The sequence below is a fragment of the Meriones unguiculatus genome, chromosome 7 (assembly GCF_030254825.1).
Source record: "Meriones unguiculatus strain TT.TT164.6M chromosome 7, Bangor_MerUng_6.1, whole genome shotgun sequence".
NCBI lineage: Eukaryota > Metazoa > Chordata > Mammalia > Rodentia > Muridae > Meriones > Meriones unguiculatus.
Genome location: NC_083355.1, coordinates 10,003,684 through 10,022,863, shown reverse-complemented (window position 1 = coordinate 10,022,863; position 19,180 = coordinate 10,003,684). Strand labels below are relative to the sequence as shown.

The 19,180-nt window shown below is 39.1% G+C and overlaps 1 long non-coding RNA gene across 2 annotated transcripts; it reads right to left on the bottom strand.

Annotated features, from left to right (window-relative positions):
* Positions 1-9,883: 9,883 nt before the first annotated feature.
* LOC132655374 (uncharacterized) lies at positions 9,884-11,082 on the bottom strand. 2 transcript variants are annotated; one of them, XR_009593187.1, is made up of 3 exons: positions 10,980-11,082; positions 10,708-10,806; positions 9,884-10,043 (listed from the first exon to the last, which is right to left on the bottom strand). It is a non-coding gene; the product is annotated as an uncharacterized LOC132655374 (long non-coding RNA). The 2 variants fall into 2 exon arrangements; XR_009593188.1 differs by having other exon boundaries at positions 10,942-11,065.
* Between the last annotated feature and the right edge of the window lie 8,098 nt (positions 11,083-19,180).

The window sequence follows — 19,180 nt, the reverse complement described above, 5'->3', positions numbered from 1 at the left end:
GCATCCTGAGCGTAACATTTTAGCTTTTTATGGTATCCAACCATGCTTAGGGAGAATGTCCTTGGCGGCTGTTAGAGCTACCACCGGGGCATTAGCCATGAGTCATACTGGGCAGACTGCTCAGACCCTGAATAATCATTTAGCCAATGTAGCTCATGCCTTAGTTGTACATAAAGGAGTTAATGCTCAACTAAAAGGAAGCTTGATGGTGTTCAATCAGAGGATTGACCTCGTGCAGGAGCAAATTGATACCCTATGGCAAATCGCTCAACTTGGCTGTCAATGAAAATATGCTGGACTTTGAGTCACTAGCATATAACATGAGAATTTTTCCTGTGCTGCAAATCTGTCTAAACAATTGTCGAACTATATTTTAGGTAATTGGACTGGAGAATTCGATACTACGATGGAGCAGCTGAGAGTGGCCATCGTCACAGTAAATTCTACCAGAGTGGACGCAGGACTAGCCACAGGATTATCATCATGGATTGCGGCAACCATGAATCATCTGAAGGAATGGGCGGGCATGGGAGCGTTAGCAGGCCTTCTGGTGTTGGTCTCCTTGGTTTGCCTGTGGTATATATGCAAGATTAGAGTCTCACAACAGTGTGATGCAGCCATGATCATTCAGGCCTTTACAGCCATAGAATGACATTTTTGAAGGAACTGCTCAGGCTTCATAGGTTTGAATCAGGGGCAGGGGTAGGGATGATGAGAATCAAAAGAGTTCTGTTGTTTGGTGCCATTTAATTCTGTAAGAAGAATTTCCCACATGGCACTGTAAGAGAGCTAACATGCTTCTACAAATGCAGAATTTTGTGATGGGAAATGAATGCTTGCAGCAGGAACGGTGGACTTTGCTATTTTGCATTTTCAGAGAAGCATGCAATAGCATAATACAATTTTTAAAGTTGCTCCCATTGGCAGTGTGGATATCACTGTCATCTTCAAGATGTTTTGCAAATATTTACGTCCTTGGCCAAGCCACAAATTCAATTGGTGCCCCGTTAAATCCTCATAAAAATAACGTCTTTGACAGATGATTGTGTTTTCCTTCCCAAGCCCAGAGAAGTGCCAGACTAGGCTATTTTCACTTTGGGTAGGAAATGTTCCATTTAGACTGACGCACAACGACGTGGCAACTGCCCCTGTGTTCTATTCTTGTCACTCGGCAGAACTTCGGAGTTACAAAAGTGACGTGATCATTGAACAGAAACAGCTAATAATGTTTCAACATCCCTCAGTATGTCACAGACATGTTACTGAAAATATCACATGCAATTGCTCTAGTCAGACTGAGTTGGAATGGCTACTCCAGATATGGGAAAACTGAATAAGCACCCTGTGAACTCTGAGTGGCAGCCTTCCCCAGAGGGTAATCCGGGACTATCTTCCATCGGATCCAAACACCATGCTTTAGTAGGATGTATCCACTTGGATGCAATGTAATAAAAAGTTAATTTTAATTGTGTGTATGCTTGTGTGTCTCTGTGTGAGCGTTTCTATAAAGACCAGAGGAGGGAGGAAGATTCCCCTGGAGCCAAAGTTAAATCAAGTGTAAGCCAAAGAACTTGGATGTTGGGGACCAAAATCTGTTCCTTTGCAAGAGCAGTAAGAGCTCTTAAATGCTAAGACATCTCTGCAGACCCTATTTTAAATATTTTCTGAACTTTGGTTTTTATTCAGATCATATAAATCTTTGGTATTAAAAAAAATATCTTCTGGTTTCTAAGTCACAAAATTAGTCCTCTATCTATAATTTGTCTTGTGATGCTGCTAAAGATTTTGTGGAGAAAGGTCAATTATAAAGGGTATTAACTTAATAACTTGGTTATCTAATGTGCATTAATATGCAAAAACATAACCTTACAAATACCATCTTTTGAGCCATCTGTTTGTACAGAGCAAATCAGAAATGAATTTTAATTTATTTTTATAAAATCTTATCCCTAAAGCAATGGCATTCAAGGTAAAATGTATATGAAGGACATTAGAATAATGATGAAAGAAGTGCCTCACCAACTTTATTGCCATGGTAAATTGAAGTGACATTGTATTGGACAATGAAGAGCCAACGAACAAGACTAAATGGTAGTATCTCTGAAGGATGGATGGGGATGCAAATATCACAGACTCATGGATATGCTCTCCCTTCTTTGTCTCTCTCTTTACCCAAATTTATACTATATTTGCTGTATTGGCCTTTGTGTTGATCTGTACAGACACAGAACAAAATCTATGGGAAATGTTAGGGGTCATCATGTCTATAACTCAGGCTTCCTACTTTAGTATATTTGAAAGTTGCCTTTAATAGCTCTCTGCCACCGCTCCTTCACATAACACGAAAACTAAGACGGAATAGCCCAGGTGCATGGTTTAGGCCACAGCTGTCGTCATTCTAGAACAGAGATAAATAGACTACATCGGCAACAGTCCGGGTGAAAAACGTTGTTGTCGAGTGTGTGGGTGTGCATGTTCTCTCATAAGATGCCAATTTGTTGTTGTCTAACAAAACACCCATATTAAAAATGCATACAGCTAGGTAGAAAAAGTTCATTTCTAAGCCCACGGAGTTTGCACGGGGGATATGGGGTACATATCTCTCAGCTTCACAATGCCACATCTTGTTGTTCTTTACCTCCGCTTCTTCTCTGTGGTTGCATTAAGGCATTGACTCCAGTATGCCATGATGGAGGTCCTCACAGAGCCCATCATGCTAATCATTGCAGAGCTTGGACTTCCCTACATTATGCCATCAATTGCATGCTTTGTTCTCTTGATCCAACCCCATCAGATATGTTGGCTATGCTGTCTTCTTTGTGAATGTCTTTTTTCACCTCTCTGGATAAATCCTTCAGCCCTGGCCGATAACAGCTGACGTCAGGAACAACAATGAGTGCATTATTTTCCTTCCCAGAGACTGTTCTGCCTCGTTTTCAGTGGGGACGTTGTCTTAGTGGCTTGGAGTGGACAAGCGGTGTCAGACTTCACACATAGGTCTGTTTTCAGACCGGCCAGTCTGTGGCTACATGGTTTGTGTTGTTAATAGTTGGGCGGACTCTGCCACACAGTTTGGCTTTTTAAAAATTAAAGGCTTGCATTTGGGGCTTTCAGAGGGTTTGTGTCATGGAAAGAGAGAATGAGTGATTCAGATAGGAAAGATTTCCATCTCCCCAACAGCCATTTACTTGGCATAGTGTCTGCACACAACCCTCTGAAAGAGAATAATGATGGCCTGGATTTCCATCTGTCTACGTGACCAACGGGTATGGACAACAACGTATTCAAGAACTGTATCAACAGTTCTTGGTTAGTATGAGACTTATTCGGGGAGGGGCTCCTGGCAAAACTCCACAACTAAGCTTTTAGTGCGGCTCCCATTTCTCATCTTAAATCAACCCACTACACTCAGCTCTCACTTTAATAAGCACTAAACCCACATACTGGGTTTCAAAAGAAAGAAAAAACCTACATTAACTGTTAAGACTTCCCTGAAACTTACTCATGGGAACTGCGCACATATGGTGTTGTAATTTTTTTTTTAAAGTAAGACATTCGTAGTATTCAAGAAATCGCTAAAATGTGTTGGGTTTCAGAAACTTTTATAAACTGAACTCCAAAATAGATAAATTACTTTTATTACTTTCAGGAAAAGTTCGTTCAGGAAGAAAATTTTAGATGGAAAACAACTTTTCAAAGGAACTTCATCTCCCCTGCAAAAGTATTCAAATATGGGGGACTTTGGGAAAAACTGGTTCATAAAGGCAGGGTCTTCAATGACAGGATTAAGGGATGTTTTCCACATAAATTTTGTCCTCTTTATCTTTGACTAAAAGGAAGGTCCCTGATAAACCCCAAAGGCTGGTACCATCTTCTTTGACATTTTTGTCTCCAGAATTTTGATCAATGATTGTCAACTGTTGGGATAGAGTGATAGCTCAGTAGTTAACAGCATGTACTGCTCTTGCAGAGAACCGAAGTTTGGTTCCCAGAACCCATATCTACTTCCGGTTTATCTGCCATGCTCTTCAGGTCTCCACAAGCACCAGCATCCATGTACATACAAACATATATGCACGGGCATTGTGTGCACACATGTGCGCTCACTCATATACACATGCACTCACACACATACATACATACACAAAGAATTTTAAAAACATTAAAATAAAAATTAATTATATTGTAATTAATGCAATGAAAACCAAACCAATCAAACATAACAAAACATCCCACTTTATTGAAAAATACTCTAAACTCTATATTACAATATTACAGTGATAATTGTTTCTTACTGTAGACTCAGTTTAAAAAAAAACAAAACTTCATCTCCCTTATTTTCTCCTACTTCCGCACACTGCTTTTTAGTTTGTGCATTTGTTCATGTGTTATCTCCCCACCCCCCCTTCCTCCCAGTGACTTTGGTTTTCCCTCAAGAAATCCAAATTAGTGTCATTCACATAGGTCACAGATATTCCTTGGCAAAGTAATTAATTGTGGCTTCATTCTGATGATATGTCACTTTCGGACAGTTGATAAAATTGTATAAAAAAAAAGTTCAGTCTTTTTTTTTTTCCTGCACTACAGCTCAGTGTGTTCTTGAATCACTCAACTGAGGTAAAAAGAAACAAATCATTTTAATGACATTGTTGGAACAGCGCTCAGCCCCTTTCCTTCTAAATTGTACTAACGCTGAAATGAACGGACTTATATTTCAGTAATCTGAACATCTACTCAGCCTGCTTCTTTGAGTTTTACTAATTTTAAGTGGGTATAATTTTAGAGCAATTCTAGGCTCACTACAAACCTGAGTGTAGTGAATGTAGCTCCTACCCCTCCACACACAGCCTCTTCCAATCCCAGCATTCCCCACCGGAGGAGTCACACTGATGAAATCACTACCGGTTAATACCCCAAATCCACAGCTTGCTCCACAGCTCACTCTGGATGCTATATGTTCTATAGATATAGACAAGTATAGTAGCAGGAATCCACGATGTCATAGGAGTGGTCATCCATTGTGCTCCTTCCGAGGACTTTGCAAAAGCTCATCTTTATTGTTTTCATTTCAAAGTTCTCCAATCTACTGGTGTATATCAAATATGCAATTTGTTGGTCTTGTTTTGACAGTTCGTGCCTATAGGCAGAACTTTGATTACAGTTACTCCCTCAATACCTATACTGATTCTGTGGCCCCTCCTCCTGCTATGGATTTCTTTCTACTTCTTAGTATCTCTCTCCTTCTGTCTCCACCTCTCCTTTCCCCCTCCCTTCTATTTCCACCTTCTCTCTACTTCTTCCCCCTTCTTCTTCCTCTCCCCTTTTCTCCCTCTTTTACCTCTCTCTCTCTTTCTCTCTTCCTCTCTCTTTCCCTCTCTTGTCCACTTTCCCACCTCTATCCTACTTCTTCTCCACTTACCTGACTTTGTTGTTTTTAAACAGATCTTGTCAGATCCCGTAACCCACTTTCCTGTGACTATTTATCCCACTGAATACATTTAATTCTCTCTTGCTCTTGATCTACCTCCCACAGAACTCAAAGCAATGGAGTCAGAAACACTCCAATAGAATTTCTCCTGTTCACTAAAGACACTTTCCTCTAACTAATCTCTTCCAATCTCAGGGATTTAAAAATCATCCCTCTGCAGATGCATTTTAAATTTATAGCTCTCATCCTGAACCCTTCTCGAACTCCAGGCTCATAAATACAACTGTAAAACTTAGAACTCATCGAGCAAAACAATTCATTCATAAATCTTCCTGTTCACACACTCCCCTCTGCACTCTTCCTGCAGTGCCCAGCTGCCTCACCTCTCCCCATTTGTTGGCTTCAGCTATAAGATTCAGGGTCAACCTTCATTTCTGTTTCCCCTCTCTACTCTCAACAGCCAAGTCAATAATCAGCTCTTCTATCTCTCTTTAAAGCTTCCCGAGTTTACTCATTGCCTTCTTCCCCAAGCCATCATCATATCCCACCTAAGCTGCTACTGTTGCCCTCCTGGTTCAGCCCCTTGCTATCTCATTTCTTGGTGTATTTTTTTTATTACTGGGTGAAGATTTCTCCACTGTCCTTTTCTTCTTGAAGGAATGAATTTGACCAAGAGATACGAACAGTTTAAGTAGCAGCTTACTCACCCAAGCAGACTGTACACTGAAGATTAGAAAGAGTGGAGTGAGCTGGCTTGAATGGGGGTTAGCAATATCGTTGACATTACATTGAGGATGTCAAAGATTTTTATAAATATTTATGAAATGATTTGCATATTCATGAGGTAAGTTTAATTTTTTTCTCCCATCTCCCAAGTTATGGTGATGTAGATCTCCCTTTTACAATGCTCCTTCACATGATCCTCTAGAGACCACGTGGAAGGCAGGGTCACAATTTTGTGTTACTTCATTTGCATGTGTGTGTGACATTTGGGAAAGAGCTGATGTCTTAGTGTCTGCTGGAGTTGGGAGAACCAAACCAGGTTCAAGGATGATTAACCACAAAGGAATATTCTGACCTTCAGGAGACATGGCTACTAGGGTATAGCTACAATCAACTCATTTTCCTCGTGTCTAACCCTTCCATAGCTAGAAGACACAGCTACCAAAGCACAAATTCAGATCTCCCTGTTTGCCTCTTATCTGACTCTCGACTCCCTGGTCACACATTTTCACACTGAGGCATGAATCTCAGAACATGACACAAGGCTTAGACTCTGCTTGCCTCAGTTTTGTCAAGACAACAGTATCAGGAAGAAAAGGAGTGTGATCAAACTTACAAACTTACACTTTCAGTTTTCAAAACAAATTCCCATCAAGCAGTTAAAGAAAACCTGAATTTTCCCTATACAATTTGACCAAAAGACAAAAAAAAAAAAAAATGGGGGATGAGGATCTGAATAAAAAAGATATCTTTCACTCTTGTCCTGTAGAATTTGCATGAGGACAAGAAAAGGTGACAGAAAGAGTTTGCATATGTACTTCCAAATGCCCCCACACCTTTCAAGAATGTCTAAAGTGCTCCAGAAAGAGAAATGTAAATACCTAAGAAAAGAAAATACCTCGCTACCTAGATGAAAGGAAATACGCGAAGTGCAATAGCAATTTGTAAACTTCCTATTTTATCCTGCTCAGACCCCAAAGGAGGCAAAGCCACCCACCCAAGTCTCGTCACTTGCTGAAGCAGTGTAGAGGTAGTGGTGTGTGAAGGCAAAAAAGGGCGTTTTGATGACTTTACAGTGTAAACAGGCTTGTCATGTGGCAGAGCCTTACTGGGGAAAAGAAAGAAACACTAAATCAATGATGGTATTAAGATTATGAAACAATTCAACATCTATCTATCTATCTATCTATCTATCTATTTATCTATTTATCTATCTATCTATCTATTTATCTATCTATCTATCTGTCTATCATAACCAGAGCTAGTGACATGGCTCAGTGAATAAAGGCATTTACATCCAAGCTTGACAACCTGAATGAAATCACCAGAGTCTACACAGTGAAAAGGAAAAAGAAACAACTCTAGCATGTTACAATCTGATGTTCACATGTATGCCTTTGCATGTCTCTGCACATACATACATGTGCTCTATGCACACAAGCACACATGAATTCAAAATAAATGAATGTAAAATACAGGATCAAATAAATTAAAAAAATGTGAATCAAAGTTTGTCATGATAACATGTGCCAGTGATCGTAGCATTGGAGGGGCTAAGCCAGGAGGATTGCTTGGTCTCAGACAATCTATGCTGCACGACAAGACCTGTTCTCAAATTACAAAAAATAATTACTGATAAAATCAATCACTAAAAATATGAATGTGAGCTCATCTTTTCTTTCTAATCTCCCTGATGATTCTCAGTGCATTTAGAATATTACAGAGTTCGTGTCAATCAAGGTTCAGGGCCATCAACTTTCTGCTGATTCTGTTTTACTTCCTCCATTTTTTTTCTTTGCTGGCTCTCATTGGTTGGCCTTCTTGTGGGTCCTAAGCATAGCCTACTTGTTCTTCCTCTGGCTTTTGCTCACTCTGGAGCTTATTTCCTTACATAATTTCAACTCTGATCTCCTTGTTCCTTTCATAACTACTAAAATCTCACTTCCACAGTCTTCCTAGACAGAACTATCTGATTATCAGCAGCCCACCATTCTTCCATTAGCATCATGACTCTTCATAGTTCTCCACCACCTACAATTCTAGGCTTTATTCTATTATGTGGTTGTCTGCATTCCCTGCCTTCATTAAACAGTCTATCAGGGACCGATTCCCTTTGCACTACCCCATGCTATGTAGCTTGTATCTCAAGCCCTGATGGGTGTTGATACAGCTCAGGGTCTCTCTTTCCACAGCACTCAGATGAATTTTGACAGCCTGCAAGGCACCACAAGAGCAGAAGCAGCAGACCAGTGTGCTCCTGTGGCATAGGAACACCTATGTTGCCTTATTCTTTACTATGGCCTCTGCACCTAGAAAAAATGTCTGGGACACAGTAGACACCTCTCATCACTTTGAGAAAAAGTGAACTATTCAGTGCTAGGAACTGAATGATCAGATCAATATCTTAAGTAAAAGTTATAACCAAATAGCTTTTTTTATTCTTGTCTTAATTGGACTTTTCCTTAAAAGAGATCAAAGTTGAAGCACTAATTCTTTGTCCACCCCCATTTCAACATTTTTTAATCAGTATATTTTATGTCTTTGTGAACTGAGCCAGCCTTGGTACCTCATACCTATTGTCTCTTTGTTTAGCTTAATACCGTATATTCAAGTATTTTCTAAATTCCAGCATGTGTAAGAATTTTATTCTGTTTCATGTTGACTAATGTTTCATTGTTTGTGCATAACACACTTTGTTCATCCACTCACAGTCAGTGGATATATGAGGTGTCCCGGTATTTTGGATATTATGAATAATAGCACTCTAAATATTGGTATACAAATCAAGCTCTTTACATAGCAAGGGATGGGATTGCTGGATACCACAGTGAATACATAATTAACTTGTTTTCATGAATCATCATACTACCATTTACAACAAGTTGACTTTTAACAATTAGTGCTAAACTGTATAAATAAATGTAGTCGATTTTTCAAAAACTCCTTTGCTTAGGTGTCTTATATCATTCTCAATTACCATGTAAACCAGAGACTAAACTTATGAGTAGGTTATAGAATTGTCATACAGGAATGGCATGATAAGTGTTAAGGTTTGAATGTGAACTGAACTCATGAGGTGGAACAATTGGTCCCAAGGGATGTTTCTTTATGAGATTGCAGAACCCTGACCATGTGGGTTCTCTATATAGAAACCAGGTTGCCTGTGAGCATGAACCTTATAGCCCTGTCCCAATTCCAACTCAAGAACCCTCTACTTCCTGGTTGGTGCCCTGCCATAAGCAATTTATATAAGCTCTCTTGCTGTAGACACAGCTCTCCTGCATGACTTTCCCACCCTGATGAACTATGGAGGCATATGCATGCCTAAATATTCCTTGAAGTTGCTTCTGCCAAGTATTTGGTCAAGATGATGGGAAAAATAAATTATGCAATAACTTAACATTGTAATCTCTATCACTTGAGGTTATGAAAGACTAAATCCAAAAAGCAGAGTGCCTGTAGCTAGTGACTACGTTGTGAGAAATAAAGTGCTGATTCTTATTTTCCAGTAGATACTCTCCTAGGGCAAACTTGTGATTAAGACTTTGCCTTTGCCTTTTCAGCGCCAAATAATACTATGAACATTTATGGGGTGCAATGCAACATACTGATGTATATGTAAACACAGAGAATAAAAAAAAACAAACAAACATTCATTTACATATCTATGTATCACTTTCCTGTGATCAGAACATTTAAGATCTATTCTTTTTTAAAAGATTAAAGGCTGCTTTATTTAAAAGTTAATTGTAGGGCTGAAGAGATGGCTTCATGAATAAGACTACTGGCTGCTCTCACACAAGTTCAGTTCCCAGCAATCGTGTAACAGCTCACAGCCATCGGTCATTCCAGTTCCATTTGAGCCAACGCCCTCTTCTCAGCTCTGTGGACACTGCATACAAGTGGTAGACTTATATTTCCAGGCAAAACACCCATACACACCAAAGAAAAATAAAATAAATCTTTAAAAATTAAAAAAAAATGAATTTTTGAGATTTTCCTTCACCTGATGAGCAAGGCTCATCTGAACACCTGAAGCCTGGAGTAGAACTACAAGTTCTCTCTTCCCACACCAGGTACTCCACTAAGCTGGCTCCAGACCTCATCCATAACATCAGCTCTGCTAAATATGTCCCCTGTGAGGCCACGCTTCAAACAGGATTGTCAGCTTCCACACTTGTTTGAGCCAGTTCATTCTAGTAAGTCTCTTCACACATACACAAATGCACACTCAAACATCCTGTTATTTAATTGTCTCCAAATAAAAATTCTAGTAAACTAGTTCTTAAATTTAACATAATAACTCCATATATTAGTCATGTTATCTCCATTCATTTATTATATCACAATGAATTTCCACTTACATGTTAGATATATTTATGATGAAGAAGCAAGAAAAAGTTAATCAGTAAAGAAAAAAAACAATAATTACTGGCCTCAAGATCTATTCTTTTAGTCATTTCAACAGAGAGAGTATAGTACCATTAGCAATTGTCATCACACCATGTATTCAAATTACTGAAATGTTTTCTTCTACCTAATTGAAGTTTTCTTACCTTTTGATCAATGTCTCTCTTCCCCCTGTCCACTCTTCAATGTCTTTTTCTGCTTGAAGGTCACCTTCTGCACTCACTGCATAACTGAGTAGACAGGATCTGAAAAAAGACAGGTGTTTTTCCTGAGAGAATTGCCAGTGAAATAATATGTCAACACATGCTGTGAATAGATGGTAAAGAGCAAGCACAAGAAACACAAGCAGCTTAACCAGGTAGCTGTGGATCAGATTCTACCATTCCTCTTCCAAATGATTCCAAGGTAAACTCTCTACCAGGAATAATCAAGATGAATAGATGTCTCCCATTGACCTGAACAAGGCATCTTTCCATATTTTAAACCGGGATCATTGCAGCAAATTATGTTGAGACTTGGACAATGTGCCAGTAATGAGCTGCCCAAGGAGGAAATCTCAGTTCATATGACTCACTGTTTTGAGCAAATATTAGCATTGGCTACCCAGCATTTCTCTTGATACCACTTTTCCAGATCCCTAAAATGTTACATAATACTTTGAAGTAGCCAGGACATGCAGAATAAACTTCCAATACTGTTTGGATGGCTAGTTTCATTACCAACAGTTTCATTCGACTTAGTGTTTCTCAGAACATAGAAGAAAAAATATTTTTTCCCCAACATTATAACTAACAAGTTCTACTCTGAGAAGTGCTGAGGCCAGAAATGGTCTGTACATTGCTTCTTTCCATCAACCAGCTTGAAGATACTCAGATGCTCAGGGTCCAGAAAAGAAGACTTTTGAAAAGAGTAAGAAAACTCCTTCCGTATGCATCTTCAGAGGTGATAAATGCAGATAATAAAAATACGGTTGAATTTCCTTTTTGTTTTCTGAGAATTATAACATGATAATGGCATTACAGTTCAGCAGACTGGCGCTCACATGAAAAATGATGGCTGCTTGACCTTTAAAGCGGGTTAAACCATAAGAATTATGAGCTAAGTTCACTTATGACTTTAGTCTCACAGTTTTTTTTTTTTTTTTTTTCATTTCCCATAAAAGAAAATTTAGGCTTTATATCTAAGATTACATAATGAAACTGAAAGGGAAATATAACTCCTCAATATTATAATAGACATTAAGGCTTTTGGAAATATTGGTGTTTCCGTTTTTTTATGCACCTCAGGGAAGACATTACATCCTTTCATGGGTACTGCCCATTGCATGATGTGTCCTCATATCTCTGGAATTCCACCTTTATTATGACTGGTGTATTGTTCAGAAATTTCAGCAGGTCATGAATGGTCTAAGTATATGCTGAAACTCTAGGACCATGTGTGCATTGACTCACCATAAGTTAAGTAAGTGTGAATACTCATACTGGCAGGACAGAGGACTTTCTAGGGGACTGTAAAGAAAGTCCCCTAGTTAACAGCAGGATAGCACAAAATAGTAGGATTACGTTCTTAAAGCATATTGGCAAACTGGGAAGCCCCAGAAAATAAACTACTAAAAGGAATGCACACAAAAGGTGAAATGATAAAAAAGCAAGCACTTATAGATATATGCATACATACAATAACAAATAGAGTTAATTAAGTCCTATATTCTAATGTGTGTATACTTGTACAAGTGGGAGGTAACTCCAGGTGAAACCATTTGATACAAATGTATGGAAGACGTGGTTTTTAAGATGACATCAAAGGTTAGGAGAGAAAAGAAATGGAGATTAACTAGGTCATGCCTTAACTGCTTAGTTAATTGTGGATTATTCTAGATTTCTTGCTCTAAAATATTGACTTAGTGTTCTCAGTCTCTCTCTCTCTCTCTCTCTCTCTCTCTCTCTCTCTCTCTCTCTCTCTTTCTGTCTCTTACATACACTCTATTTTCATGGCTAGTCCCTTCCAGAGACTCAAAGAGCTAATCAGTTACTAACTCCTATACTTATCTTATCTGGCCTTTCTAATTTCCTCCATTTGGAGATGTCTGCCTGGGTTTTTGCTGAAATCTCTCTGTCTGGGAACATAAAGAGATTATAGGGAGTCACTGAGTTTCCTTGATCTTCTCTGCTTCCCCTTGTTGAAGGCATTTCAGTGTTTACTATGCCAGATAAGGGGTGCCGACAAGGCAAGCATACAGTCCTAGAGGCAGCAAAGGATTTGGAGATTTCTGTTGTGCATATTGGAAGTGACAAGAGAATTCCACCTGAGAAAACTATGAAGGGCTCTTCCCCTGTGGTTCCTATACCCAGCTTTGAAAGCTCAAAACTCTGATGTCTAAGGCTGTAACCAGATCCAAGCCCTTTTAAAGAGTGGTGATTAATTGAAGTGTTTCTGACAGCTAAATAAATATTTTCTAAATAAAAATATTCTTCCTGCCTTAAATGGAATATCAGAACCATTTTTAGAAAAGGGGACTGCTACTCTGACATGCTTTTGCCACCAATGTCTGTTCTTGGTAGAAACTGCTATTTTATTGACAGTGGCCAGCTGGAAACTCCACCACACAGAAATAGGTGGCAATTTGGTTAAGCCATGTAAGATCCAAAGCTTCCAGAAACAGTGGGCTAGTGATTTAGCAAGCGACGTGATGTTAAAGAAGTATATTGTAAGAGCTTGGAAAAGTAAGAGAGCAATCTCAAACTCAGAGTGTCCTGGGTAACAAGAGAAAGAGAGAGGGCGAGAAAGAGAGCGTAGGACAAAGAGCGAAAATTATCAATCAGTAACAAACCCAGTAATGGTGGGTGACATGGGAACAAGTAACAACAAACAAACAAACAAACAAACAAATCAGTGTGGCAGCATTTAATGTTCTCTCCAAAGATGGAAAAGAAAGAAAGTAGGAGAAAGGAGAGTATCAGCTAGGATAAGTGGACAACTGATAAATATTCCTCAAAATTAGACAGAACATTCAGTATCTGGCTACGTAAAGAGGAGAATGGAGAGGGAAGGGGAACGAAAATACATAGCACACATTACTGCAGCTATACCTTCATGACTATTCGTACGTACGAGCATATTGTACATATTTCAGTGTGTAAGTCCATGGATATAACATATATTGTACAATGACACGCCCAGGTTTCTGAAAATGTGAGTGGGTAAACAACACACCATCTAAGTGCCTTTGTTGGAGGGGATGTCTGTACATGTGTGTAAAAATCCTCACTGGTGCATTAGCATGGAAAGAAGAGGAATTCTGGGATATAATCCACACAATTACATATGGCTTGAGCCTCATAGGAAGATCCTGTCATCATGGAGGAGCCCGAGTAAGGACAGAGAAGAATGTTCAGACATTCACTGTTGTGGTCTTAGTAAAGTATCTCTATATTTTATTGGATTATTTATTTATGAATCAAAAATATTTTAAACACCCTTCATTTATGTTCTTCCAGAGCATTGGTAATAATCCTAGTTCAAAAAAAATTAAAGGCCTTTTCCCTCATCTGAACTGGGGTCAGTTTGCCTGGGCCTTGACAATGACAGTGAGACTAACTCTTTGTACCAGATATGTTATTAATCCCATTTTCTACCACGATCTTACATCTTTATCATGGGAGTCTCTGAACATATTTCAATGCTACAGTGTAAATGGAAAATAATTGCAGTAATAATAAAAATAAGACTCACTGAGAAACCAATGGCTTTTAATAATCATGTGGACAGCCTAGATTTGAGGTCATGGTTTAATGAGTGCTTGTTATTTTTCCCTTGAGAAAATGAGTAATGTCTCTTGTGCTAGAAAGTACTTTCCTGCAACTACTATTTACAGAAAATGTTAACGTATTCGGGAGTTGTTAATGAATCAAGAGGCTGGTGGTAATAAAATAGAAAGAAGGGAGGAGAAATAATTAGAAGGTAAAACGTGGAAGCTTGCTTCTGGGGATCCTAAGGCTCCCTGCTGAGTGCCTGCTTATGAATCCACTTCTCGTTAGAAGTTTCCACGAATAGTTTTGTTTTAGAACAACATTCATGAAAGCACACAAATAAATTTTCAAGGCTATATGTGTGTGTGTTTACATATATATTTATATGTCATATATAATATATACATATATGTCCATTTTCTCTACATCTTATTTTATTATTTTTCTATTTGTAAATGTGTACCTGTTTGTATTTATGTGTATTATGTACATATATGTTTGTATATATGCATATATGTGTATATATGTGCTCACATGTGTGTGGGCATGTACATGTGTGCCGGATCTTCTCACTGTGTCCAACAAGCAATGGAATTAAAGATAGCTACTGTGCCTGTATAACTCTTATGTAGGTTCCGGGCATATGAATTCATACTTTTGAGGCAAGTCCTATATCAACTGAGTCATCTTCCCAGCTCCTCTCTACATTGAATACTATTTCCATATAGCAAAGCTTTATTCCAACTTTCTTTCTGTGACTGAGTATCAATTCAATATGTGAGGAAAGGTCAGTGGCCTTTCAGACACAAAGCAGATTAGCTGAGTTCTCTAAAATTATACAGGCATCTCCCTCAACAATTAAAGCAAACAAATGTATTCTCCTTCACAGCATCCAACAGAATTGTCAGTTTATTATCTTATTTTGAACTAATCTTGTCTTTCCCAGTAAAGTGAAAAACATCTATCTCCTAGTTGTCCCTCTGTTGTGTAGCAATTTACTCTGAGTTGTATATTTCAACTAAAGGGGAAAATGTGTAAGGGCATTCTTAAGAGAGGTAAAAACATCCCATCCTGAAGTTGTTAAAACTCAGGAAACAAGCAAATCAGAAACTTCAGGAAGTTCCTGAAACTGACCAAATATATCAGGCCCTCTTTCCCAAGCCTGCATAAGCAACAGTATCTGCTGAGAGACGCTCTAAGCAATCTAAGCTGTGTGGAAAAGGCAGATCTGCCAACGTACCTAGAAGACTAGAAGACAGCCCAGCCAAGTTACATGAAAGACAAGAGACCAGATGGGCTGCCTAGCAAAGGTTCAGACCAGCTGAGCTCCCAAGAAGAAACACTGTCCTCGCTGTTGATCTGAGTCTAAGTTGTGCACTGAGTTCTGAGTTTCCAGCAGGGGTGGAGATTTGGCAATGCAACTCTCTTTGTGTCATTTCTTTCTCTGAAAGTAATCCCTTACCCATACTCTTATAAGTAAACCCAATAAAACTAATTATTAGTTCACCAAGTTGTACACTGGTGGTATTGTTACTTTGGTCTGTCATTAGTTTCACATCCAGGGTGAGTAGATATTTGTTCATGTCTCCCCAGGAATAGTAAAACAACACAGCATCCAATATAGCAAGCTGTTCTACATTTGAGGAGGACAATGTCTATAGCCTTCTAATGTTACAGAGATATCTTCTGGATAATCATATTGAGGCTATAATATCACCCTGGATACACGTTTTCTGAACATTAGAGATTCTGATAGCTCTACAGCCATTTTAAATAGATTACTTTACTTCCTATTTTTTCTAGCTTATTTACACAATTTCTGTGGAAAGGAAAAACTTCTCCAGATATTTTTCCAATGTATTTTCCTCTTTTTCTATATACCCATAGACTTTTAAGCTGTCTATTAATGCTTATTTGGATGGGTTCAGACTAAATTTCAACCAACAAGCCAAGAGAGCAGCAACTTATACAGATTCCTACTTATTGCTAACAGGGCTAGTTAGAAGACACTGAAGCAGAGGTGACAAGCTTTGAGGTTTACTTAATTCATTTGCATGGTGCTCTACCTCTTTGACCAAGCGCTGCATGTTGATGAGAAGGTCCTCACAGAAATTTAGTCAGGAATTTATAAAGTTTGTGTTTATGGAAGAGAGAACTTAGCAGAAGGAAAAAACACAAGAGAGAGGAAAGGATGGCATGAAGAGAGGGAAGGGGAGAGGAAGGTAGGAAAAAAGGAGAGGACAAAAGAAGGAAGGTAAAAGAAATGGCCAGCCTTCAAAATAAACAAACAACTAGCATTATATAGACTGAGCAGGCTATATTTAGCAATATTCCTATACATGCATGCATGAAATAACAATGTAAATGAGCCTATAAATTTGAAGAGATGGAAGGGGTAAATAGGAGGGCTTAGAGGGAGAAAAGGAAATGGGGAAATGTAGTAATTAAATTATAATCTCAAAAAATAAAAAATAAAATGATTTTTTTTAAAAAAGGAAAGGCTATGAAGTCTCATAAGTTGAAGACTTGTAGGGGAATGATTTGTAAAATTTAGTTTTATTTTTAAACATCTACCTACAATTTTTACATTTCTCTTTTCAGCTTGTGGTAGAAGAGATATTATCACTATTTTATTTTTAAATATATCAACAGTGCCAAGTTCTTCACCAGAGAACAATGCCCTCAAGATTGAACTGAGAGCAAACAACCCAGAATTCTAAGGGCTTGCTCTCTGAGTCCACTGGGATGTTAGTATACTCTCCATTCCTCTGTAGCGATTCCTTAATTCACAGCCTCCCAGATTTCCTAAAGTTTAGTATCTAAGGAAAAGGCCCGAACTTATGAACAGAGAGGTCATGTCTCATTGACCCGGTAGATACCAAGAAACCCTGACCAGCTGCTTGTCCAGAGACTTCCTCCCTCTGGTCCATGCCACAGTCATCAAATTATGTATTTTCTCAAAGCTTTTCAGATTTCTGAACTATATATTAACATGTCGAAGCTTCTGTCCTGATACCATGGGGAGTCAGAACGTTTTAAGCCATTATCACAAACAACCAAAGGGAAGTACTTGAAAAATGAGAGCAAGATTAAAACCTGATGGGGTGAGGAATGAAATGTCCAGGAAAGGGAAGGAGAGGTAGGGAAAGAGGAGGGAGCGTGCCAAGACAAACCCCACCACCCAGCCAAATGTCTCCAAGGTACCAAGTGAGGTGAGAGACGCTTCAACTTATATGAAGCGTGCTTGAACCCAATACTTCCCACGGGACTGTAAAGAAAAAAGGAGGATGGGGTGCTTCGGCTGACGCGCACGTATTCACCCAAGCATAATGAAAACCTTCCCATCCCAATTTGGAAACCAGTTCAGGTTTCTGCAGTTGCCAGCGGCAGCCCAGACTGTTTTTGGGTTTGTTTATGCTGGTAAACTCCCTAGCGATAGAGTTGAGTCCTCTGGGGTCATGTGGGAGCATCCACTTTGAAAACTTTTCTCATATTTTCTGACGCAACCGGGCGTCACAGTGATGTTCTCTAGGAAACCTGGTGCGGAGGCAAGGGAAACTTTGGGCTACCTCTTTCAGGCAATAATGCCGTGGACTGAGGCACGGAGGTCTAAATTCAAGAAGCTGCTTGACGTCTTCAGTTTCTATCAGCTCTCTGGTGTTTGCACACACTCGCACACACATACATTTTCAAAACAGGAACTTGTTATGTAAAAGCCATTATGTATTCAGTCACGCAGACTGGAGAGTGGACAGGTGCCAAAACAGAGTGAAAACATATCTGATCTTCGGTCATTCTAAATGCCCTTCCTATGCAAGGAAGACTGAATTTGATCCCCCTCTATGCAAATGTCTTCCTTTTCATGCTGATTTTCTGGCTGGGTAGCAGGGAGGAAAGCCCATTTTCTCATTATAAAATAAGATCCAATGACGGGGGTTCTGAGAGCATTGCTCCGTAGCAGGGCCCTTGTTTAGCATGCTTGAGACCAGGGGATTCATCCCCAGTACCACAAAACACTTAGAGGAAGCCTCTAACATCTGTACACATCCATTTCATGCATAAAATACTATCGCGTGGCAGGGTGGATAAACCTTATGGTTTTGAGACTTTAAAGAAGTAAGAACTTCTGAAATTGTGACCGAGAAAGACTATGCCTATTTATGTGATAGATTGTTCACCAACACATATTGAGGTGGGAATATCACTTTAAACATTAATGACATTACTACCTTAGTGCCTCCAATAGTGAGAAATTTAGCTACTGATTTAGATGCGAATTCCCACTGTGAATCAAAGATGAGCTACATGATACACAGATTTGGCCTCGTTTGCCATAGCCAGAGTTTCAGGTGTGAAACTAGGGGGTTTAAAGGATCTGTTTTCATTTTATTTTGATTTTACTTTGCTGCTTATGATAGGGGCTTGGGTAGCCTGGGCTATGATTCCCTCCAGTAACTGAAGGTACTGGGAATACCTCCTGAACGCTTAGACTACAGGAGTACAATATTCAAGTACTAAGCAAAGAAAGCTGTCTGTATTCAGGGCCAAGGCAAGTCTGCACTGAATGCTTGCTTCCTTACTCCCTGCCCTCACTGTCACTTCCTCCCTGTCTACCTTCTTTCCTGTCTTCCTTCCTTCTTTCTTCCACTCTTTCCTTCTGTCTCTTATTCTTTATTTCATTCTATCTCTCTCTCTCATCCTTCCCCTTTTTCCTTCCTTCTGTCTCTCTCAATCATTCACTCATTCATTTCTCTTTCCTTTCTTATTCCTCCATCCCTTCTTGCCTCCCTCACTCCTTTTCTTTCTTCCCTCCTTTCCACCAAAATATGTGTGATAACAACCACTTGTGTTTTGCAAACATTTTTGGAAT